Source organism: Heterocephalus glaber, unplaced genomic scaffold, assembly GCF_053883595.1.
Source record: "Heterocephalus glaber isolate CG9 unplaced genomic scaffold, H.glaber_assembly_v1.0 deba00000071, whole genome shotgun sequence".
Classification (NCBI taxonomy): Eukaryota; Metazoa; Chordata; class Mammalia; order Rodentia; family Bathyergidae; genus Heterocephalus; species Heterocephalus glaber.
The window spans coordinates 9,262,470-9,288,322 of record NW_028258137.1 but is presented as its reverse complement, the minus strand read 5'-3'; positions in this window follow the sequence as shown (position 1 = coordinate 9,288,322).

The following is a 25,853-nucleotide window of genomic DNA, read 5'->3' as shown; positions in this document are numbered from 1 at the left end:
AAAAAATAAAAGAGCTATTGCAGTGGTCCAGGAGAGAGAATGAAGGGAAGAAATAAAGAAGCATTTGGAAAGGGAAGCAGGAAGGAGGGAGGCAATGTAGAAATTTAGGCGGTTTTCCTGAAGTTGGGGGAAAGATGTGCTGGTAAATCTAATAACTGGCTCGAGATGAGAGCCCTGTTTTGTAGGGTCACAGTGTGAATTCTCTCTCTTGGGCCACTTGCCATGGTGTAAATAAGCTTAGCATAACTGATTTCAAGCTAGCAACATGACATCTCTAAACTCAGTCCTGGGATGAGAGCACATCAATTCTTGCAAACCAGCCAGGGATTTAACTCAGTGGTTCTGCCACCTGCCTCGAAAGCAGAAGGTCCCGAGTTTGATCCCTGGTACAAAAAAGAAAGAGAGAGAGAGAGAGTAACGAAATTCTCGCCATCCAGTCATACACCAGTGGCCCCAAAGCTCAGAGGTCCCAAGCCAGAAGTACAAATGACCCAGGGCCCGGGGGAGCCCTGCTCTGCCCTGATGCACTGCAACTGTTATCAGGTCCACAGGAAATGATAAAGGTGGAGGGTGGACCCCAAAGATGGCAGCTCACACCTACCAAGCGATTCCCATGGCAGGGCACTGTCCAGACACAGGCAGGACCTCACTGAATCTGCAGAGCACTCTGGGAAGTGGGCACTGACTGGTCAAGGAAAACAGAGAGGTTGATTTATTTTTTCAAGATCCTGTAGCAAGTAAGTGGAGAAAAAACAAAACATAAACATAGGTGCACCCAACACCAAAACCCTATGCCCTACTACCTCTCATGACTTTCTTATCGTATGAGGGAGAAGGGGTTGTGAAAGACTGACCCTGATGAGAAAAGAAGGAGGAGCAAATTAAAGATTGCCTCCCATGATGTAAACCAAACCCACACATAACTACATTTGCTGAAAATTCATAATTCATGCCACACAGCAATGCTACAGACCATGTTTCCACCTCCACACCAGATTTATATGATTTTCTTGCAACCTTTTCTCTAGATTTCTGCAAGAGAAGAAAATGATAAAGCAATGTGGAAGTGAATTGTATCTGTTTTGCAATAAGCTAGCAGTGTTCTGCTGTATCTGTATGCTGGCCTCAAATCTGCAGCAGAAATACAGCTCCTGGCCCAAGTTTCCAACTCCTCAGTCTTGTATGGCTTATTCCCTAGTCAGTTAATGTTGCCTACACTGACTGTTTCTGAACACAGGCATCTGAGGGGAGAATAAGATTTCATTCTCCACTAGCACACACACCAAGAAAGGATGACATTTGCAGAGCCAGCAAAGCACAATGCTTTGCTCATACTGTTGTTTCTCTTAGGATAATGGAGAATGCTGTTAAGTTTTCAGTTGAGATCAATAATTTCAGTCACCCAATCTAGAGTTTGAGATGTCCATTATGGAGAAAAAACCGAAACCAACACATCCTTGGAAGACACATAGAAAGCCCCAAAAAAGGCAAACAGCTGAAGATCATGGGCTGAGCACAATAGAGACTAAGTCTACTTTATGTGGTGTGTGGCCAGGCTCCAAGGTGGGTCCCCATTCATAGTTTTCTGTGGTTTCCTCAGAACGTGAATTAGGCTGACTTGTGTAATCAACAGGATATTGCAGAAGTGATGGGCTATCCTTCCCAAGTGAGGTCATAGAAATCATGGTGCTTCTCCATTGCTTCTCTTAGATCACTCCTGCTGGGGAAAGTCAACTGTCACTTGATGGGGACACTGTGGCAGCCCATAGGGAGGTCTACACAGGGAGAAGAATGAAAGCCTCTACCAATAGCCTGCACCACGTTTCCAGCCCTACAAGTGAACCCCTTGGAAGCAGACCCTCCCAACTCAGCCACACTTTGAGATGACTCAGCCTCAGCTAAAGTAGAAAGGAATACCTATTGTTGCTTTTAGCAGCTAAGTTTTGGGTAATTTATTACCCAACAATATACCTAACGAAGACAGTGACTTAGCCTGGGGTCTCTATAAGCCAATGATGGTGACCCTTTTTGAGCTTTCAATGGTACAAATATCCTGTTGGAACATGCATGCCATAGGTTCACCACCACTGCTATAAGCAGACCCTGAGACTGAGAGTCAGGAGTGCATCATTTATTGAGGGAGTTCTCTTCAGAAAAAAAAATCTGTAAGAGTGAAGGAAGCAAGGTTGGGGATGGCGCTGAACAAGGATGTGGTCTCAGGTGAGTTTTGGTTTGAGTTACTTTGTAACTCTCTTATTGTGTATGTCCTTTAACACTATAAGGGAAAGATGATGTAGTTCATCAAAGCAAAACAGACAAAATTGTAGTGTTGGCTGATCCACTCCACTCAGTAAGTCAATGGGGAGTTGCAAAGAATTCAAGTGCAAGGGTAGACCACCAAAGTCTACCTTCAGTGGAACACATGACTGGAGTCTTGACCCGCTTGAATACAGCCCACAGGCTGACATAGCATGGGATCCTGCTGTATAGGATAGAGCCCCAACTCACCCCAGTGTAACTGCCTGTGAGACCATCAGACATTTCCCATAGAGTAAATCTTTGCATAATTTTAAGTCCAATTAAGCTAGAAACACCTGTCTCTAATTTCAGCTTTGGTTGCCTTACAAAAGCCTCCTCTTGTTTATTACTTGTGCCTGTGCCTAGCCCTGGAAGGGGGAGTAAGCATACACTGCAGCCCAGGAAGAAGACGGGAAAGAGGAAAGGCTGAAATGCCTTGCCATGTTTTACAGATGGGTCACCAGCTTGTGCCTGGGGGTCACATCTGTATGTCTTGATGTCTCTAATGCAACCATAAGGTTCTGTAAGAGAGGATGTTGGCGCCTTGTTTCTTCTGTCCACACCAGATGTTTTAGGGCTCACCATGGATTGTAAGTACTTGCTATGGCTTGTGTCTAGATGTCCCCCCCAAAGCCTCATGCAGTCTTTTTCAGAAGTGGCTGAATCTGGAATGTGCGATGCTGGGGTTAAGGGCGTGTGGCTAGTAAACCACTACGCCTGCGTGACTGTGACTGGTTTAGCACCGCTCTAACCCCGGGAGTCTGAATGGAATAAAAAGATACTGGTAAGCTTCCCTTGTTGCTTTTGCTACCATGTGAATGCCATGAACTGTTTCTCCTCTGCCAAGCCACCCTGCCTTAGAGCCAGCCGATTATGGACTGAAACCCTAGAGACCATGAGCTAAATAAGCCCTTTCTCCTTCTAATTTGGGGTGTCAGGTATTTTGTCTCAGCAATGAGAAAAAAGTAACTAATACGGTACTGATACTTATTCTCTTCTTTCTTTCTCCCTCTCTCTGCCCCTCTCCTTTTTTCTCCTGCCTTGTGTTGGGGATTGAATTTAGGGCCTCTCCTGTGCTAAGCACACACCTCTCCTTGAGGGTCACTCTAATCCCCTAGAATCGAGATACTTGTATTTTCCACTATAGTCTCTGTTGTGACAGATTTCCAGGAACTACTGGTTAAATAACTCATAACCTTTCCAGTCTGTTATTTTCCCCAACTGTCTGATGATGCGTAAAGATTTTTAACATTCTCCATCCACATCAGGCACACAGCAGATATAAAAACTTTGGTTCAGTGAATGGATAACGTATCAACAGCTTTCTTTTGGAGGTGGCATTTTTGAAAGTGACAGGACTCAGCAACACCAGCCTGCCCACTCTGACGTGGACCACAGTAAGTCTTGCCACCTGGGGGTCCCTCTATGTGCAGGCCACTCTCCTAGATGCCCACACTCTTCTTACCTTCTCAAGGCTTCTCAGCACCCTCTTTAAGAGACTACCTTGTCTGGAATTGCAGCCATGCATCCCCAAACCTTGCTGCTCCAGTTTTACACCTTAGCCCTTAAAAATACCAAATAGATGGAATATTTTTTGTACTGTTCTTCTCTAACTTTTACAAACATGGGATGTTTCCTCTTTTTATTCACTATTATATCTCTAGTACCTAAGACAGTTTGGCACATGGCATACACTCATTAAATATTTCTTTAATTAACAGATGAATCCTTGTGGTTTAAACATGAAGTGTCCCCAAAGATTCACATATTGAGGGTCTGATTGCCAGCACAGGCATGTTCAGAGGTGGAATTTAGAGATGATTGGGTCAGGAGGACACTAAGCTCATCAATGGGTTAGTCACTCTGTTGATGAGTTTTAGCTGAACAGGATATTAGGAGGTGGGGCCTGTAGGGAACCGGGAAAGGGGACATTAGTAGAACTTCTGCAGTGAGTCCTAGTCTCCTGCGAGCACGGCAGCACGAGGCAAATTAACTTATTGTACAGGAAAGGTAGGAAAATGAGACTGAGAAGAAGCTGAGCTTTGGGCCTGATCAGTGCTGCTCTGGGCGGCAAAGACGAAAGCACCCCCACCCCACCCCTGAGCGTGCTGCACCTTTTATTCAGTACATGTGGAGAAACAACTTAACAAATGACTCAGGGCAGAGAGTTCAGTACATCGGGAGAAACACATGTAACAGATGACTGGGGAGAGTGGAATTCCTAGATCAATGAGGAACTATGCCGATGAAGATGTTTTTCCTCCCAGGATGTCTTCAGCTGCTGTAAGACAGCAGGTCCTGGAGCATCACAGCATCACCGGATCACTGAGGTCTCAGTTGTGACCGGAGGCCAAAATGGAATTATGTCTCGAAATGCCACAGCTGGCCTGTAGGCAGGAGAACTAGGCCTAATCAAATGATTTTTCCCCAAAATTATGTAGCATTGCTCCTGACAGGGGCCCAATTGAAGAATGTAGGTCACTGGGGACATGCTTTGAAGCGCATATCTTGGCCCCTCTGGTTCTTTCCCTCTCTGCTTCTTAGCTTCTGTGAAGTGAGCAGCTTTGCTGTACCAACCCTTTCTGCTGTGATGTTTTTGCCTCACCACAGGCCTAAAGCAATGGAACCAAACATGGACTGACACCTCTGAAACCAGGAACTGAAATAAATCTTTCTTTTCTCTTTTTATCTTAAGGTATTTTGTCATAGTGACAAAGAGCTAACACAAGTCAGTGATTTAAATTTGTATTCAGATGTGGCTTCAGCTAGTTATTGGCAGTCTGGGTCTCACATCTGAGGAGATTTCTGCCGTGGGATGTGACATGCTATTTGATCTTCATGGGCTCATGTTAACTCAAATACCCCCAGGCTGACCTTCCTTTCTATTTTTCTTATTTGCCATTTTTCAGAAGCAGGGTCTTCTGTCTTCCTGGGGGAGGCAGAGCATCTCTGTTTGAAATGTAACTTTCAGTCAGGCAGCCTGAAAAAACAGCTTCCTGAGTGTTTCTGTGGGGACCAAGTTGAATGAGAAATGCCCCCCATCGCCTGGGCTGTCCGGAGCACGTCTGCTCAAGTGCTAATGAGTTATTTCCATCTTTATCATCAGTCAGGGTCAGGAGTGAGAGTATTGTTCTTGGATGAGAGTAAACGCATCCTCAGGAAACTCGCACTTCGGGTAACCTTACCAGCGGGTCAGACTGTCTGTGTCTCTCTGGGGCAGACAGAGTAAGTTTGAATTACGATGCTGGAAGTTCCTTCCTTTGTGGGCTCAGATTTACACTCCTCCTAAAACCCAGGAGGGAACAAGACAACTCAAGGTGTCAGTGAAAGAACTCAGGTACAGAAAATGCTACAGCAGTCAGAATCTACTAGGTCCTCAAAACTAGAATTTAAATTGCAAAGTGTACATGACCAAGTCTGTGTGTGTGTGTGTGTGTGTGTGTGTGTGTTAGAATGGGAGAGAACAAGAAACATGAGGAGAAAAGACAGAAACTGGACAGTTCCTCGAATCTCTCCTTTGAAAGGCTTTTGACCTTGCCTACAGCGAAAAAGGAGGGTTTATCATCACCTTCTGTTTACTTGGGATACACTGCCACATCTGGTCCTGGAAAAATTCCAGTGGGATCCTCAGTGTGCAGATTTTTAAAAAATACAATAAGCTAAAAGTTTCTATTTAGGATTAGGGCACTTTTTGTGTTAGAATTGTGCTCTTCACTTTATACCTTTGCATCTTGACAACAATGCTGTCATATAAGAAATATTGGCTTTGTTTATCAAAAATGAAACCATCAAGCCCAAAAAGCTCAAGTGGCAGCTATAGAAATGGCAAGATCGGGACTCAAGCTAAAGCCTCTCACACTGATCTCAGTAGTGCTTGCTTCCGCTGTTATAGAGGGCAGCAGGACAGCTTAGCTCCTCTTGCCTGTGTGACCATTTGCCTCCTTTCTGTTATGTCCATTTTCCACCATTCCCTGTTTGCCTCTGTACTCCAGGAAATAACATTTCTTATGTTCCATGGCTTCCGGACAGGTTTTACCAAGGAGAAGCTCTTAAAGAAAATTAGAGTTCAAACGCTAAAGGGAGAAGCCAGAGTATTGCTCCCCCTTTCTGACTTCTGAAAACAGCACTGTTCCGATTAGTCTTCCACTATGGGGTGGAAGAGATGTTGCTAGATGCATTTTCTGTTTAGTTTCTCAGCTCTTCTTTCATCTGTGTAAGCAAATCCTTGTATTATCTTTCCTCTGTCTGAAAGACTTAGACATAATTTTATCTTCCTGACTATGGTCTACCTGACATACGTTTAAAAAACCAAAGATTATTTGCAATAAATACTAAAAATACAGTTGGAATCAAGGCACAAAGGAGATACACAGCCATTGTGTTACTTAGCTTTCTGTCACTGTAACAAAATTTCTGAGATAACTGAGTTAAAATAAGAAACCTTTATATTGCTTCACAATTTTGGAGGTTTCGGTCCATGGTCAGTTGGCCCAGTGCTGCTGGACACGTGGTAAAACAGCATCTCATGGCGGACCATGCAACAGAGAAAACACTCACCTTGTGGCTTGGAAGTGAAAAAAAGAGACAAGTATCCCACAGTCCCCTTCAAGGGCCCACCCGCATGACCTAAGACCTCCCATTAGGCTCTGCCTCTTAAAGGTCCCACTGACAGCCCTCGGGACCAAGATGGAGGCTAAATGTTTAATACAAGAGCCTTTGGGCTATGTTCCAGATCCAGACTATAGCAGTGACCATCGGCATGATATGAGTTATGGGAATTTATATTCCACTAAGAATCAATGTGCAACAATCACAGGCTTTGTCATCAGAGCTGAAGCCCATCCCCAGCATTTACTCAATGCATGACTTGTAAAGGCAAATTATTTTAACCCCTTCCCATCTCATTTTTATCAATATTAAAAACCTCCACTGCAGCATTTTTCCAGATATCAGAAATCATGCTCGTAAAACAGAAACACAATTTTTGACACGCTGGTGGCAACCAATGCATGTTACTGGTTTTTACTGCATTCTAATTAGCCTCAGGAATCTGAAAGATTTCAATAGGACTGAAAATAAACATTTCTCGGTAGTGGTGAGAGAAATGCAGTGCTTTAATTTCAGGAGAAAATGAGGAGAGTGACATTTAAAATAATGAGCTATGAACTAAATGTCATTACGTGAAAGAATGCCCAAACTTAACAGATTAGGGGAGGAGGTGACAAAAGGAGACAAAAATGACAAAAATGCTTTTGTTTAAGGATTTTTTTGTTACTCGGGCAGGAAATATTTATTTAGCTTCTCCTCAATCTGAAGCTAGGGGAGAGACACAGGAATTAGAGGTCCTCACGCTAGGAATGGAGACTTGGAAGAGCAGTCAGGAGAACTGAGTACTTGTTCCAGTTACTTCTCCCCCTGTAAGCTTCAGTTCCTCTATCTGCTAACCAATCATTAGACCAATGGCTTGTATTCAGGGTCAATGTTGCAGCTTTCAAAGCAGGCAGTTTCTCAGGCTCTACTTTCAGAATCTGATTCAGGACATTCAAGGAGAGGCCCTGGGACGATTTATCCCCCACAGCTACAGAGTCTGAAATGCACTCCTGCAGTCATGGCTCTCAAACCTGGCAGCCCTTCTGGTCAAGGGAAGCAGAGGGAGTGGGAGCTGGGGACAGTAGCAGAAGACAGGGAAGCCTGCAGGAGCAGCGGTTAGGCTTGAGAGTGGAAGCCAGGTGTAGTAGCACTCTGGGGGGCTGAGGCAGGGGGCTCATAAGTTCAAGCCCAGCCTTGTCAGCTTAGTAACTTAGCAAGCGCCTATGTCAAAATAAATTTTTAAAAACATCAACAAGGGCCTTGAGATGTAGCTCAGTGCAAAGGCCCTGGGTTCAATCTCCTGGGGAAAAAAAGACTGGGAAAGGAATGTGAATATTAGGGAAGCCTTTCTTGGGGAGAAGAAAGGAAGCAGGAAATGCCAAGTTGTTAGTACAACAAAATTAAAAGACAAAATTAGTCGGGACAAACTACAAAGGAATGTACGACAAACAAAGCTGAGAAGTTTGGCTAAGTGGGAATTTAAAACCGAGATCCACAACTTTATGACCTGGACTGAGCAAGAATTTATTTTCTCTGAGTTTTAGTTTCCTCATCCATAAAACCAAAGGCAGAGTCAGGGTGGGGGATAACAGCATCTCTGTCATAGATTTGCTTTCAGGCATAACTAGAATACTATATTGTGGAGTTACTAACATTTCCAGTAGAGGAAAGCTAATACCATGACTCTAACTATTACCTTTTCTATTATTTTCTACATATCATCTTGCATAGATCAACTGTCCTAGAAACTCAATAAACTGTCATACTAATGCAGGAATAAAATAGAATCTGGGTCTTAAAGAAGCGGTGTAATGAATGGAGATAGAAATGGTGGATCAGGAAGGGTGATATAGAAACCAGCAAGACATAGAACAGGGCTCTCGGCCTCCACACATCAAGGGCCTGGTGACTCGGGGGAGGAGGCTACCCTGGGCGCTGTAGGAAGTTCAGCAGCATCCCTGGTCTTCAGCCGCTAGATGCCAATAGCATTCCCTAGTGCTGAGAACCAAAAATGAATCCAGACATTTCCGAATTTCTCCAGGAAGGGGAAAACTTACTCTAGTTAAGAACTACTGCTTGAGGGTCATGAAAATAGAGAATGACCAGGAGAAGGAGGCAGACAAGGAGAAGTAGCAGATTCAAAGTGAAAGCTAATTTCAGCAAGTGGGAGGAAGAGGGAAAGGTTTTAGGGTTTTCCTTCTCGCCCAGCTCCAGGACTTCACCATAACTGCTACAGAGCTTCCTCGAATTTCCAAGGTACTCAGGAGATGGGAGCTGAGGAGATGAATCTGTGCTATTGCTTCATGCTGATGATACACTTTTCGCCAGATGGAAAGAGTGCCAAAATCCCGATTACTAACCGAGAATAGAGATCTTGGCTCGACCCCAGAAAGTTTTTTTTTTCTTCCCTTGGTCACCATGGTCACCTCGCAGACAGATTCTCGAGTTTTCTACACACCCACACCTGACCTCTTATCTCCCCATGATGCTCAGATGGCCCAGGGAAATCCTGGGGAACCTCCCAAGAGCTGTGGCCAAGGTAACAAAGCTGTCTCCTTATCTATGGGCCTGTCGACTTCCCCTGATTCTTTCCAGGAGGGAAGTTTAGCAGCCAGCAGGGCTCACCAGAGCTGCCTGACAATGGCCAATTGGTGAACAGGCCACAGGGAAGCGGCCAGCCGGCTTGAGTGATGGCCACAGCCTTCAGGCAGGACCAGGCCAAGGCAGGGAGAGACAACTCATTTTCCTCAAAGGCAACCTGTCTCTCCCCAGAGCACCAGCTGGGCCACTTCTCCTTCCTGTTCTGGCTTCCTCTCCCCTCATTCTCAGAAGTGCTCTGTTATTTTCCCAGTTCCACTTCGCACCAGTCTTCAAAGGGAGAGGAGCAAACTTGAGAGGGTTTCCTTGAGTTGAACATTAATTCAAATACTCCAGGTGAGCCCTTTACACACCTGATCCTCTGAACCACTACACTTAGCTTCTAGAATGTTCTTCATCATCTCTCTCTCATCATTGCCTCCTTTGTTCTTAAGATGAATCTTTCTTTGTCTGTGTTGCTTCCTATGTGGAAGATATCGCCTATTGACATTTTTAAAAATCATTGAAGACACTGAACACTTACTTTTTTTTTCTAACCCTCAGCAACACGTTCTCTGGGTCATACCCTGAGCAGGTGCTGGGCGAGGGATTGGTGTGAATTGATAAGCTGATCAAAGTTACTGGGCCATTAACACTGTTTCTTGGTGTTGATGCATCTAAATGTTCACTCACTCTTGAGCTCGGTCTCTCATTCACTCATTCTGTGTCTCATTTAATTTCTCCATCATTATGGCCAGAATGCCTACTATGTGCCAGGCTCTGCATCAGGTGCTGGAGCTGTAGTGGTTTAGGAGGTAGATGTCTGCCCAAACTCATGAACTTAAGCAAAGGGGAACACATTTGTAAAGAAAGATATTAATATTAGTAGTAGTATTCCAAAGACTTTTCACTAGTTCAATGTCCCCCTCCAAGTCATGCAAATATTTGAGACTTGGAGCTTTAAGAAATCCTGGAACTCAGCTACCTACATCTGAGATAGAAAAATAAAAGGTCTATATGAAATCGCACTTCTCAATTAGGCCTGTTTTCTTTGTTCAGGATCAAGCTGTCTATTTGTGTCTGCCTCTTTCTTTCTTTCTTTCTTTCTCTCTCTCTCTCTCTTTCTCTCTCTCTTCCCCTTTTGCCCCTGATTTCCACTCCCATTTTCTTTCTCAAAACCCAAACTATAAGATATTTAACAAATATTTTATTATTTATTATGCTTATGATATTGTAAATTAATATATGTGCATGTATACTTTATTTACATTGAAGATTTTGGGTTCATATTGTGTTTCTTACCTTTCCTACTTAGAATTTTTATAAAATCTGTACAGGATGCTATTTCTTATGTGTCTAATTAGTTAATTCAGAATGCTGCAGAGTATCTGCATTATTTTCCTACAGTTGCTATAACAAATGGCCACCAACTTAGTGACTTAAACACTATGAATGGATTACCTCATAGTTCTGGGGGTCAGAAGTCTGAAATGGGTCTTTCAGAGCTAAAATTAAGATGTCCACAGATCCACCTTCCCTACTAGCATGGAATTTGTGTTCCAAGCTCTGTGACTCTTAAGGAGATTCTGTTTTCCTGCCTTTTCCAGCTCCTAAAGGCTGCCTGAATTCCCTAGCTTGTGACTGCTTTCCCCATAATAAGAACCAGCAAAGGCAAGTCAAGTCTCATTCTGATACTGATTTTTCCCCTCCTTCTGGGCCTACCAGAATAATTAAAAATAATCAGTTTTAAAATCAGCTGATTAGTAACCTTACCTCCAGTTGCAACCCAAATTCTTCTTTCCCACATAAGGTAAAGTATTCACAGGCTCCAGCGATCAGGAATGGATATTTTTTGGATGGGGGAAGCAAGGAATTATTATGGCTTCTACAATATTCCACAGTATGTGTCAACCATATCTTAATTAATCCAATTTTCCATCTCTAGAAAAGGAAAGACAGCATTCCTTGTGGAAACAAACAGTGCCTTGATGTCTATACTAGCATATCTATGAGAATTTCTCTAGGACTCAGATACCTAGGGATGAGGTTACTGTGTCTTAAGTAAGATTTATAGATATGATACATGAGTTTGGAAAAATCAACCAACATTTACTTTCTAACTCTCAAACAGCAGCATTTCTATAGGAACTAGCTGCAGACAACACTACAGCTACTCTACTCACAAATTTCTTGTCTCTTTCCTCTTTCCAGCCTATGGCGGAGTCTCCCTCCCTTGACCCCCTTGAAGTTAGGCATGGCTGGGTGACTTGTTTTGGCCAAGACAATGTAATTGGAAGTAAGCATGAGTCTTCCAGACTTATGTTTTAAGAGGCAATGCTTGCTCCTACCGCATGCCATGGGGATCACAAATTCTGAGTTGACACAGAACCTTCCCAAGGGCAGGGACTCCAGATGGCCGCACTGGCAGAGTCTCCCCTCCTACACACACTCATGCCGGCCAGAACAAAGTCAAACTTTCATTACAGAAAGTCACTAAACTATATTTCCCTTTATTGCATTATAACATAGTCTATCCTGACTAGGAATAACCCAAATTGAAATTCTATTCAAGCACGGAGAAGTTGTATAGAGTACGTGCTTATTACAATTTCCATGTTTGTTATTTAATTCTTTCTTTATCCTTCAAGCTTAGGCACTTCCTGCCCCTTTCCTCATCCCATGTGCCCTGATTATAAAGATATATTGACATTGTTTCTGTCGTGGTCTAGCTCATCGCTTGGCAGGACTCAGTGATGCCTCTAACTGACAATGTGTTCCTTGAGTGGATGGTTGCATCCTCTTATGTCCAGGCACAAGAGACAATCAATACCTGGCACATCAGTCATAGTTCAGTAATGGCACTCAAGAAACTATTCTCTCATTTTATATACACTCTGCACACTCTTGAGAAGATAGTAGATGGGCTGGGGTCACACCTCTGGGAAAGAGAGATGGGGTTGAAAACTCAGGTCCCTTGCAATGTGATCCTTCCTCTACCAGCTCAGAGGGAAGCATCCCCTAATGCTCCCCAGGACCCAGCCCCTCCCTGCCTTGGCCACCCCTCTCAGACATAAATATTGAACACAAGAGGGGTTCTCTTGCATGGATTCTCGTCATTTGCAAAGAATGATGGGTCAGAAATCTATTTCTGCTAAAATTAGCATTTGGGCTAATTGCTTCTCAGCACCTCTGTTCCACATTTACTAATACTTCCCCTTTGCTCAACTGCAAAAGGAGCCTCATGATCCTGCTCATCAGATGAGATATCATGCCCCAGGATGTAAGTACAGGGTCTCAGGAGATATAAACAACTTAAATTGACAAGTGTTCTGGGAAGTAAATAAACTGAAGGTACAGAAGCGTACATGGAGGGCCTGGGCCAGAAGAGGGGGCCAATGTTTGGCTCAAATATAAATACTGAGCCTGAATGGGAGATCTCTTTCCTCTCATATTATCATAAATGAGGTTAACGGTGATCCCAAAAGCACTCAGAAGCATGGCAGATGGTGCAGCCTCCTTTACCAGTCTATCAGCTAGGCTAATAGGACCCATAGATTTGTGCTTCTCCCCGCTGCATCTGTACAAATAAACACTGACAATTTCTAATAGTGCACTGCTTGCCTATAAAATGATCAAAGAGATGCAAACTTAATTTACAAATGATGCCTCATCTCCAACTGGACCTAAAACATCAGAAGCTGCTAATTCCCCTGATTTTCTCTTTTCTTCTTGCTCTTGACCCTGGCAGATTAGCACCAGATAATCTGAAGTTTGGATTCAAACTTCTAGTTCTTTGAAAGACAAGGATGGCTCTGACTTCAGGTGACTGGAGGTGGTCAGCAGTGTTGTCCCACTGGTGCTCAGAACCTGGAGATCCGGGAAGGCAGAGGCTGAGGGACTTGATGGCCCTGGAAGATGCCAGCTGTGTGCACAGCAAGGAATACTGAGCCACAGTGTCAGTGTCTGGATGAGATAATTCAGCAAACTGGTCCAGAGCTTAGGATCTAGACCTGGGTTTGAATCCTGCTTGGCCATATAGTAGTTCCCACCCTTAAATAATTTATTCTAACTTTCCCAGCATATTCCATAGTTCAAGTGGAGGTTAATAGTAGACTTAGATAAGTAAAATAATTTAGGTAAATGCTTAGCATAATCCTTCTGTGAACTATTACACCAATAATTACAATGGTAATCTTAAACATTCCACTAAGGAATGATTATATATTCCTGCTGGAAGGATACCCAGCCTGGGAAAAGACTTCAGGAAGGGCAGCCCAGGACACACAAGTCCCTAGGGCCCGGGATAGCAAGCAATCCTACAGGAGAGAAAAGGGTCAATCAGATGGTTCGGAGGTACCATCTTGGAATGGGCTGCCAGTGGTGAGGCCAAGGGCATCTTGGGTGAGGGAGCAATCAGCTGGGGAAGAAAGTCTCTCCATGGGAGCATCAGGAGAGAGTCTTTTGCTAGGAGATCCAGGCAGCTGCCATCATGAAGAAGGCAGTAGACCTCAAAGTAGATCCACAGGAATGGTCAGGGGAACGGCCTCTGCCAGTGGAGGGCAGTCCACCCAAGATCAGGGAAAAGAGTTAGTCTCTTCCTTAAAACAGTTCTGGGTTCCCACTGCGTTAGGACAAAAATAAAAGGGCCGGGCTGCCCCGTCCTGGCCCTCCAGCATCAACTTCCCTCCTTCCTGCCTCAAAGGCTCTCCCCTGCCATGTGGTCTTCTTTCTGATCACCAAACACCTCAGACTCTTTCCAGGCTTGCTACCCGTACAATACCACTCTCCCACGATGTTCACCCACCTGAAAGCAGCTCTGAAAACAGCTCACCCCTGTTACTCAACACATGTCAGCTGCACCGGCCCTTCTTCCGAGATGCCTTTCCCACCACAAGCATCCTGTCCGCCGTGGGCCCAGCTCTCGACGGTCCCAGAGGTCTAGGAGCTAATGGCCTTTTGCCGTAACTTGTTCCTGAGTGCCGCAAAGCCCCGTGAATTTTCTCAACCTCACTTACTACTCCCTGCTTTAGATACTTTTTAGAAGCTCAAATTTTGCTAACATTCTCCCTATCTCCTTTCTAAGTCAGAGGAGGGAATGTCAGAGACCTCCAGCTTACATACCACACTTGCCTCCAGTTATCCCCTGAAGTTTATGGCTGCCTCCTGTGCTGCTGTAGCATCCGTTTATAAATTTGGAGCAATCCACATGCTTTAAGATACTGAGTGGGACTTCCTGCATGGCTGGGGGAAGAAGACAGGCTCAGAAAGGAGGCCAAGGACCTTCCAACACCCAGTTCATCTCAGACTCTCCACACCTGCACAGAGCTGTCATCGGGCAGGGGAAGGCTCCATGCAGCTTTAAGCCATTTAAGCTAAGTACAAAGTAGCTAATGGAAATGCCGAGATGAGAACAGAGGTATAATTACTCTCCCTAAAGTGATCATGCCAAAGACTCCTGAGCCCCCCTGGGACTGCAGGGACATTGAATGCTTCCCATCAAGTTGACCTGCAGAGTGTAGAGCTGGCACTGCTAGGGTGTGCGCATGCAGCTCTTCCTGGGTGATCTGGGAGCCCAATGGGATCACGAGAAGCTGCCATAGGAAGTCATAGCCCCCTTCACTCATGGTGTTTCCTATCATTTCATGAATGGTAGGGGTGTGTAGTTCTGGATCAGCCCTCCAGAAACGGGCTGCCAAACAACCATGGCCCAAAGGAAAGTACCCAAAGGGGTATCTCAGAGGTAGAGATTAAAAGTTCCAATCCTAGAAGCCACTAGCCACTCAGAAAGCTGACATTCAGCCCCAGTAGCTCAGCTCAACTCTGCTGCTCATGCACCACTCACAGTAGGGTAGTGACCCTGGCTCAAAGGGGGATCAAAGGTTCTCATCTGCTTCGTACCTATGAACCTTAGCGGTTGCTTATTGATATCGGCAGCACACCACCATCCCCACTTCCTTCTGAGGACAGCAACTCTTGTGCTGTGCACGCCTGGTCTGATGGCAAATCCAGGTAACTAATTGTGGTAGGGTGGCAGAAACCAGAGAGGGAGAAAATGCATTAACTTTGACAAACTGTACCATCTCTCAGGATTTGGTCAGAAAAGGAATGGGTTAGAGTTCTTTATTTTCCGGGAGTGAACTAATGACTTGTTAAGTTACACTAGTGACTAGAGTCTAGCTGCAAAATGCTATGAGTTATAAGCCTTCATAAGTATTTGAAACCATGAACTTTAAAATTTCAATGTCAAGAGCTCACGAAGGATAAGGGAAGGTGCTAGTGCTCCACCCAGATGGCCGTGGACATCTCTACCACGCGTGTGCTTTTATTACTGCAACCAGCAGTGGGAACTCTGACCGAATCTGATGGGGCTATGAAGCTGACTTTGCTCACAGGCATAGAAAGCCACGGGTTCTGATTTAAACCCCATGTCCCACCCCTACTCCTGGCTCTTCACAAATGACTGACAGCTGCAGTAGCAGGAAGTCCCCATGCCCCATGCATATTCTAGGGCATAGCTCATAGCTTGTCCTCCCAAGGTCCCTCAGTGGGACCGAGCTGACAGTGGGGAAGCTTGCTGTCTCCCCTGCCACCTTCGATGCCCTTCCTGCTCTCCCTGCACCTTAGTCCTCTTCCCAGGCTCCAGTTCTGGAGTCATCACAGTTTCATCAGTTCCCACACTGCACTCAGGCTTAAGCAAGATTTTCAAACGTGAAAGCAAGAAAGGGTAGACAAGATGGCTGGCTTGATGTGCCACTATGACTTCGCTGAGAGATGCCCAGAGAGCTGGCTGGGTGTGCCGGTGATTCACAAGGAGACTAGCATTTCAGCTGGTAGATGGTAAAGAAGAGCCACCCTCCCCAATGCAGGTGGGTATCACACATTCCCTGAACGGCTTGAGTAGGACAAAATGGTGGAGGAAGAAAGAGTTCACCATTTCTGTTTGAGCTGAGATGTTAATTTTTCTCCTGCCCTCGACCCTGGTACTCATGGTTCTTGGGCCTTTGAACTTGACTGAGGCTTAACACCATTCCCCTCCCTGGTTCTCCAGTTTTCTGGCTTGGGCTGGAACAACACTGTCCACTTTCCCGGGCCTCCAGCTGGCAGACAGCAGATCCTAGGACTTCTCAGCCTCCGTAATCACGTGAGTTCATTTCTCAGAATAAATATCTTTCTAAGATCTGTAGATAATCCTACTGCTTCTATTTCTCTGGAGAATCTTCACTAACACAGTAGACTCATTTGCATGAGAAGCAATTCAAAGAATTACCATTGATATACAAAGGGCAAAACAGACTATACAGTATGCTGAATAGATTCAAACTCTGCCCTCAGTGATTTCACCATCAAATATGGATATCTAAATCCAAAATGTATTATACCATATAACATGTACATTAATGTACCATATAACATGTACATATAACATGTACATATAACATGTACATTACATTGTACATATATGTGTACATATCTATACATATAAATATGCCTGTGTATACACACATAAATACATAGTTTATAGATATGGCTGATATGCAAAATTAATCAGCAAGAATGAATGCCTGGATGCTAAAGCTTCAGCCAGTCTACTGCTGAAACAAGAGATATCTTAGGGTGCCTTCTCTCAAAGCAAAGCTTGTGGGGAGCAGCCTGGTTCATTGGCAACACCATGACAGGATCAAGACGTGACCCAACAAAACACTGTCTTCCTTCATAACCACCCCGGGGCCATTATACCCATGAAAATACCCAGTGGCTTTTGTGGCTAGTTCTATTTTTAGACCACTTCTTGGGGCTAATGTGTCCCATGAGTTTCCTGCAGTGAGACACAGTAAAAAGTGGAAAGATTGTGGCAGCAGGTGGGTCGGAATCTGCCTCTACTATACCCCAGCTCTGTGGGGGTGGAATTTCAAGTATTAGGGTGTGTCTGGCTTCCACTTCTGTAAGATGGAATGGTGTCTCCTCTCTTCACAGGTGTGTAGTGAGGATTGTATACGCACATTGCCTGACTCAGTACCTGGCACATAGAAGGACTTGATGAAATTTATTTTCTCTCTGTTCTACACCTTACACTTTTGAGGTTTCAGACCTAACAAATATAAAGGCTGATTAAATCCAGAGGCTGAGAAACAGTCTAACTCAAGGGACTTTTCAACCCAGATTTTGGTAAGTGGCTTGAGGGCAGAGGGGAAATCTTCCAAGTATTGAGTACAGTGCCAAGCATGCTAAAATTGTCCAGTAAACATTCAAATAATCGAGCTAGATTTTGGTCTGTTTCCTTGGACAGGTTGCCACCTTGTGGCAAGGATCAAAACAGCACACCTCTGAAACCTGGTGATTCCTAGCATTCCTTAACTGCTGAGAATTTAACTGCTACAGGTTATATAGCTCCTGGTAGTGTGCACAGTGCCAGTGTGTTTTCAAAGGCGCAGAAAGAGTGAGTTAGAAGGAAACAAAACAATTTCATTGTTTACTAAAAAGTTCAGTGTGTTTTGTTGGTTCTAATCAGCTTGGAGGCTCCATGTGAGGCATTTAACTGCTTTAAGATATACAGTATAAGTGGAAATTAGCATTATTTCAAAGCACAGTGACCACCTACCAAAGTGACCTTAAACTAAGTGGAAAGAAAACACACAGGTCGTGTTGAACTACTCCAGCCTGTTAGCTGGCCTGCTCAGCAGGAATCCCATAAAAATATATGGTCTTGGCTGTTTAGAAATGAGTGTCTCCAAGCTTCTGAGATCTCAGATACAAAACCAGCTCTCAGGGAAACATTCTTGCAACACACAGCTGACTCTCCCTACAGCAGATATGCAGATAAAATGAGCAGAAAGGAAATTCTGCACAGGGGAAACCGCAGCTCCCCTTCCACGGATCTGAGATAAAATGCAAAGAGCACTCACTGCTCCAAAGATCAGATGAGCCAGGTGTGAGTCTCCACCGAGGAACCTTGGACAAGCTGCCCAGCCTTTCTCCGGCTTGGTTTCCTCGTCTGTAGCATGGTCGATGCCCTTCCCTCTGTGGAGCCACCATCCACCCACTGCTAGCTCTGCTTCCTCCTCAGCCCAGCCTCCAGGATGAGGTGGAGACAATGTGTCAGTCTTGGCACAAAAGGGAACTCTCTGCAAATGTGTGGCCTCCTCTATGCCTGCCTTATCCCTCCATTTCACCAACTGGCTCCTTACACAGTTTGTCCCTGAAACTCCGGGGTCAAAGAAGTTCTTATTAAATAAATGCCAACAATTTCCCGAAAGGCCTTTTCAAGTAAGGCCAATCATCTAAGGAAAGTGCTACTCACTTCCCGCAATTCATTTCTGCCTCTGCTTCCTGAGAGATCCCAGTTAGTGATTGGGATCAGCTCTGCTTGGGGAAGCCTCCAAACACTCCAGCTAACTGGCCCAGGGAGGGAAAGATACTAACTTGGGTGGAGTCCCTGTGCCTGCCGTGGTGTGAACTGACTTCTGCCTTCCCTCACCCCAGCAGCTATTTCCTGCATCCCAAGGGGAGCCAGAAAGGATGCTCCTGTTGGTGGCAGAGTCCTCACACAGGTGCCAGGCAAAAGCCAACTGGCCTGGGGCTCAGGATGCGATTCTCTGGGTGGTTGTTATAATTCATTGTGCCCTCAGTGCCAGAGCAGGACATAGGGCAAGGTCCCTTCATTTGCTAAGCATCCTGCATGTCTGTCCTCATTTCTGGAGATGGCAAAACACTCCAGCTACTTCATTTCCTGCCTACTCTGTTGGAAATTAGCAGCAAAAGCGCCATCCACAATGAGAAGATTTCTTTGCGTTTGGAGCTTTATAAAAACCCGCGTGGAAGTCACCTGTGAAAAGTGCTCACCACAGTGCCTGACACTCACTGAGTATCAGAAAAGGACACTTTACACTCGTGATGGGGGGGGGTGCTTTATCAGGGCAGCTCAGAATAGCTCTCAAGACCACACGTCCAGGAAGCGTTTGGATTGCATGGGGCCTGACATTCAGTTCTGAGCCTGAAGCCTGAGTCCCAGCCACTGGGACACAAATCCTAAAGCTTCTGTGGGTATCAGATTCTCGTGCTTTAAAATGCACCTTTCAGAGCCCTTCTACCTTGGGCCCACTGAGTCAGAGTGGGCCTCCGATTCTATTGTAAGCGGCCTTTAGATATTATCCCCAGCTCTTCTCACTGCAAAGCACAGTTGGCGTATTAGGTACCAGTAGTAGCACGGTCCAGATCATTGGCATTTATTTGTATTTATTTTCTCAATCGACAGATAAAATTGTATGTATATATCATGTCCAGCATGATGTTTTGAAGTCTATATAATAGTTATTACTTTTATGACTAAAGAAAAAATGTAGCTCGGGCTATTTAGAGACTAAGAGAAGTAACACGCACACACTCTCTCTCTCTCTCTCAAAGGTCTGATTCTATTCCAATAGTGACATGCAGTCAACCTACTAAAAACTGTGGTCCAAGTAAGTGTATATTTTACTAGATTTGATAAGTTCCAACCTGTTTGGTGAGTCTGTAATTCTGAGCATCGCACAGGTAAACCTCTCAAAGAATCTGGGCTTTAGGGAGACCCTGATAACATTGTAAAAGATGGGTATGGGGAGCCGTGTTCATTCAGTCACTCAGTGAACGCAGACTGCTCAAAGCCCTTTGTGTCAGGTACTGGGATCAGCATTAAAGATCCGGAAATCAACAAGACTGGAAGCTTCACAAAGCTGAGACCTCATCCATCTCCTGAAGCAGGGCATAAATTGAATAATTGTAGCTTAGGATAAGTCCTAGAAAGAAAAAAATCAAGGCACTGTAACAGAGCTTTGGGTCAGGGGATGGAGACAGTGTCCTCTGCAAAGAAGGCAGTTAAGGTGGAAAGGGCTTAGCTGTGTGAGAAGCCAAAGGCAACAACAGTGCAAAGGCCCTGTGGCAGGAAGGAGCTCTGGGAGTTCGCAGCAGTGAAAAAGCCTGCTGAGCTGGCTGTGAGAAGCCAGGGGGGTGACATGCAGTGAGGGATGGGGACGAGCCAGGGCCACATGTGTACCCGTGGGTCCTGGTTAAAGGTTCAATTTTTACTCCAAGTACAGTGGAGCAGCCACTGGAAGCTTTCAGAGGGGAGAAAGACGTGATCAGATCTGCTGCCTACAAAAATCACTCTGGCTGTTGAGTGAATGAATCAGAGTAGAGGCGGGGACAGGGAAGGTACTCATGGGCAGGTGGGAGTCACGGCCCTGCCGGCCACCAGTCTGGGCTCCTGGTTACCTGCGTGGGAGTTGCGTGCCTTGGGGCGTCTGTGAAGTACCTTCCGGTGCCGACAGACCCTGAGTGGGGGAGCTGGCTCCTGTGCGCCCACTCCAAGCCAAGTGACCACCTAGTGGCCTGCGTTCCTAATCAAATAAAAGGGCCTCTGGGGATGCAGCTCCATGCAAAGGCCCTTGGTTCAATTCCCAGGAAGGAAGGAAGGAAGGAAGGAAGGAAGGAAGGAAGGAAAGAGAGAGACAGAGAAAGAGTGGGAGAAGGAGGAGGAGGGAGGGAGGAAGAAAAGGAAAAAGAAAAAAGAAATGAAGAAAGAAAGAAAGAGAGAGAGAGAGAGAAAGAGAGAAAGGAAGAAAGGAAGTTTATCCAACTTTCAATTCCTCTCCTATGAAGCCAGTATCTCCCAAATTACCTCGTCGAGGGGCAGAATAAGGAAGCTTTCACATGCTGGCAAACCAAGCAGAGATGCACAAAGCGGCACATTTATGGATCACTGACTGTATGTAGGTTGTTGTATTTTACATGTGTGAACTCAGGGCCTATTCGTTTGGCTTTTATTATTATTCTCTTTTTACGGGTCTATATAGCGGTAGCTTGGTTTACAAATTTAATTCGTTGTATGATTTGGGGGAAGATGGCTGTGTTTGTGTTTGTGTGGGGAAGACAGCGTGGTCATGTTTGTCACCCCATGCAGAGTTTGCAAACAGAAGCAAAAGTCTGCCAAATGCTTTTGTTTGCAAACCGAATTGTTTGTGAACAGAGCATTTGTGGACCAAGGTATTACTGTATTAGAAGGGTACATTTATTGCTTCCATCAGACAGAGTGGGAACCTGAGGCCCCTCTGGGTAAAGCAACCTCTCAGAATCTCAGAGCTTGGACTTGATCCTGAGGCTTCCCAACCCCGAGCTTGCTGCCCCCTCTTGAATTCCACAGATACCCTCAGATCAGCTGGCCGTGAGGACAGAGCAGTCCAGCCTGAAGGAGGAGGGGCCAGGATCCTCTGCCTCCCACTCATGGTTTGCCTGGGAAATGTAAATAATTTAGAGTAAACAGAGCTGGAAGGATAATCATCTTGTCTGGCTTCACGGGCCACCCAGACAGGGGCCGGACAAAGAGCTGTCACCCCGATCCTCCTCCCACCGTGCACACTCCACGCCCACTCCTTGAGGCCCCAACCCCCCTTCTCATCCACCGTTTCATCTGAAAAAATGTGAAAGGTCAACACATTTGGCAACCAAGTTCTCCACCCAAAGAAACACCATGGCCAGCCCTGTAAAATGACACAAAGGAAACATCAGCAAGCATCTCTTTGATGCCTACTGTCTGTATGGCTCCGTACTTAGAAGGCTAGAGGGCTGAAAAAGAAAAAATGTGGGGGCCTCTTTTGTTCATCATAAAAGGCTTTATCCAACCTGCACTTCGTGGCACGCCCAGAGCTAGGGTCTGGACATCAGGAGAAATAAAACAGATTCCTCACCTCCCAGGCATAAGGTGTAATAAAGGTACTGATAAAGAAATTGGCTGACTGAGACACTGAGCCAGGTGGAGAATGGATAACCAGCACAGTGTATGTTTGATGAAGGAATGAATCGACATCAAAATGTATGAGCATCATTCAAAAGGTGCAGCTGAAGCACCGGGAGAAGGAAGGTATAGAGGTGAGTGGAAGGTGATATCAGAAGAGGAATTCAGGAAAAAAGTACTGGGCAGATGGGCCTGTCAGTGTCCCAAGATCTACACATGTGGGCATAGATGATCCACAGCCTGGAGGTAGAGAATTAATCAAAGCTCTAGAGAAAAATGGCCCCTCAGACTAGAGGGAGTAATTTGTCCACAGACCAGAGCCATGTGGGAGACAGAGTGACATGTGGCAAGATCCGGGAAACAATCACAGGAGAAACTGTACCTGGCTTCTTATATTATCTCACTAAGACTCATAAAAACCACAAGCAGGGCCTTCTATGAAGCCCATTTAGCAGACGAGGAAGCTGAAACTATCCCCGACGGGCATAGCAGGTAAGTGGCTCAGCCCAGAGGGAACCAGAAACCCTTTGACTCAGCCTTTAAAGCCAGGGTCTGCAAACCGCAGAGCCTAGGCCAAATCTGCCATGTCACTTACTGGTATCAAGTTTTATTGGGACACGGACATGCTGCCATTTGCATTTTGTCTATGGCCGCTTCACTGCATAACACAGAGCTGTGTGGTTGCAATAGAGACCTGATGCACTGTTCACAAAAGAATGTACACCATCCACTGCCCTTGTACTGACTGTCTGGGCTGCAGGACCCAGAGAGCTCTGGGCTGACAGCACTGGGTGGAGTCAAGGGACACTTCCGGCCCACCTTCCCCTGATGGGGCAGAGCTGGGAGTGGGATAGAAGGCAAGGTCTTCCTAGGATTTAAGCCTTGTAAGAGCTCATCCCTCAAGAGCTTGAATTCCTGTGGCATCTCTACTATTTATATTGAAAACACCACAAGAACTCGTTTTTCATGCTATTTCAGCTGTAAACAGCAACGGCAGGACCACAAGCTGGAGACGGGGAGGGTGGACCAGCAGGCTTGTAGGGTCGCCGGGCCCCAGGTTGCCAAGCCCAGGTGCATGGGCCCTGGCCAGGCTCGTTTCTGGGATCCTGGACCTGAGGAATGAGGGGAAGCCCAGAGGAGAAGAGGTGCCTTGCTGGCAACCTGGCCTGCTCTAATCTAGAAAGGCATGAAAATCCAAGCTAGAGTTCACACATCCACCTTGTTCGACAGCTCGCAGGGGTCCTTAAGGGAAATGAAACCAAATGCAATCCAGATGTGAGTTTGTGTTCTCTACCGCCCCGAGCACAGGGAGCCACCAATGGAAATGAAAATATGTGGAAAGGGTCACCTATTTGAGGGGTGTGGCATTACCCCCTTCTGTATCGCAACTTATGTTTGTTTTGTTTTTCTTTTCTGGCATTTGGGCAAAAGAGAAGGAGAAATTACAACTTAGAATTACTTGGTGTTTCTACCCCCGTAAAAATACATATTCCACAAGAGAATGTGTGTGTCTGTTGTTTACTATTGTATCTCTGATGCTCAAATCACAGCCTGGAACATAATAGGTGTTAAATTAACAATTTTCAATCAAATAAACATTTATATTTTAAATATGGTAGATGATCCAGGAGGAACACACGTTACTGTTATGTTCATAACTATATTATTTAAGCATATATTTTGATCAAGTCCAAGAACAGAAACTAATATCTCATTTAATAATCATTCATTGATTACCCACTATGTGTCCACATCATCATTTTCCCTTTGCCCCAAGGATGCCTTGCAGATATATAGCAAATATTCAATTAATATCCCTAACCACACAGAGGCCATGAACCACACCCACCGTAGTTACCACCTACTTTGAGAATGATATGCAAAAACAATAGGACAACCACTCATTTTTAACTGATTAACTGTTCTGTTGAGTGTATCACCACATCCCCAGGAGTCTGGAATACATTTTCCTGGGTGACAATAAACCTGAATTGCAACCATAGTGCAGCAGAGAACCTAATGTTGTTTTGGATAAGTTACCACGGCCCATTCTGAGGCCAGCGACTGCCCTGAGTACTGGACTCAGCACTTATGAAAGTTTCCAACACCAAGCCTGGCACTGATACGCCTCATTCCATTGAACCCCAAACTTGAAAGATCAAAATCAAAGCACAAAATGAACTTGAGAGTAGGGAAAAGAAACACAAAATGCCCAAGAGGAGTTAACACAAGTTAGTTAATGTGCTTAGTGCTAAGCATGGGATTCTGAGGCTGACTTTGACTCCTTTCTTTCCCTCTTCACAAGCTACTAATGAGACCTCTATTTTAAAGACCACTTTTAATGCCAAGTGAGAAAAGATGTCAGAGAATAGCCAGGATTGCAAACTAATGGCTAACATGAGCGTACTTGGGGAACTGGTTTTCTGGTAAAGGAAGACTGCAGCCCAATGGAATGATGGGCCTCAGAGCTCTGAGGACTACCCTGATCACCCAGGCCCATCATCCCAAAGATGCTCAGGATGGCTCTGCTGTTATCCTCAAGTACAGCAATCCAAACATACAGTGCATGTAAAAATGTCAAAAATGTATTACAGTACCAGACACTGTGTTAGTTACTTTTCTCTCCTTGCTGAGACAAAATACCCAACACCCAGAGTTAAAAAGGAAGGGGTTTATTTGGCTTACAGTTTGTAGAGGTTTCAGTTGTTTATAATTGGCTGGCTCCAAGGCTGGGATGGCTAACAAGCATAGCAGAGGAGAAACAAAATGGCACACACACGGCAGCAAAAGTAACAAGAGAGTTTAACGGTGTCTCTCTGCCCCTTTGATGTTATTCAGACCACCGAGGATTGGGGGGGGGGTGCCAAACCACTCACTCATGTGTAATGATTTAGTAATCACACGCCCTTAACCCCAGCATCACACATTCCAGATTCAGCTACCTCTGACCGAATGAGGCTTTGGAGGGACATCCAAACCCAGACCATAACAGACGCATTGCCATTAAGGCCCCTCAATATGCTCCCCCTTGCTTCAAACACACTTATCCCATTGTTCTTGACATTTTCTGAAGCAGTTCTGGCCGTCTTCTTTCATGAGTATCTTTATGAGATGTGATAAAAAATATAGTGAATGGTGCTGCCCAGTGCCATCCAATGGAAAGGTGGGCTCATAAAAACATCACAGTGCGTCCGCACCGCCTTATCCTGTGGATCTGGCACTGTGTGATTTCAGGCTCTTCCCTAAAGTCAAAATGATCAGGAAAGTTAAACATTTTGAATGGATCTAGGACATTGAGGCAGCCATGACAGTGCAACTAGACACTCACAAAAGAGGACTTCCGGAACGGCTTCAGAAAGTGGCAAGAGCAATGGGGTAAGTGTGTTCAAAGAAAAGGGGGATGTTTTGAGGGAGGTTAATGGCAATGTGTCTTTCATTGTAAAACTTTTTAATTTAAACACGCACTGTGCTTGTCAATCACATCCTATACCTCCCATTTGCCAGCTAGTGAGTTGTTCCTGCAGGGTAGAGGGAACAAAGGACAGCTGGGAAAATGAAAAACATCTTCAGAAAGAAAAATATACATTCCTAAGATATCAACCGCCATTAATGATGTTCCAGA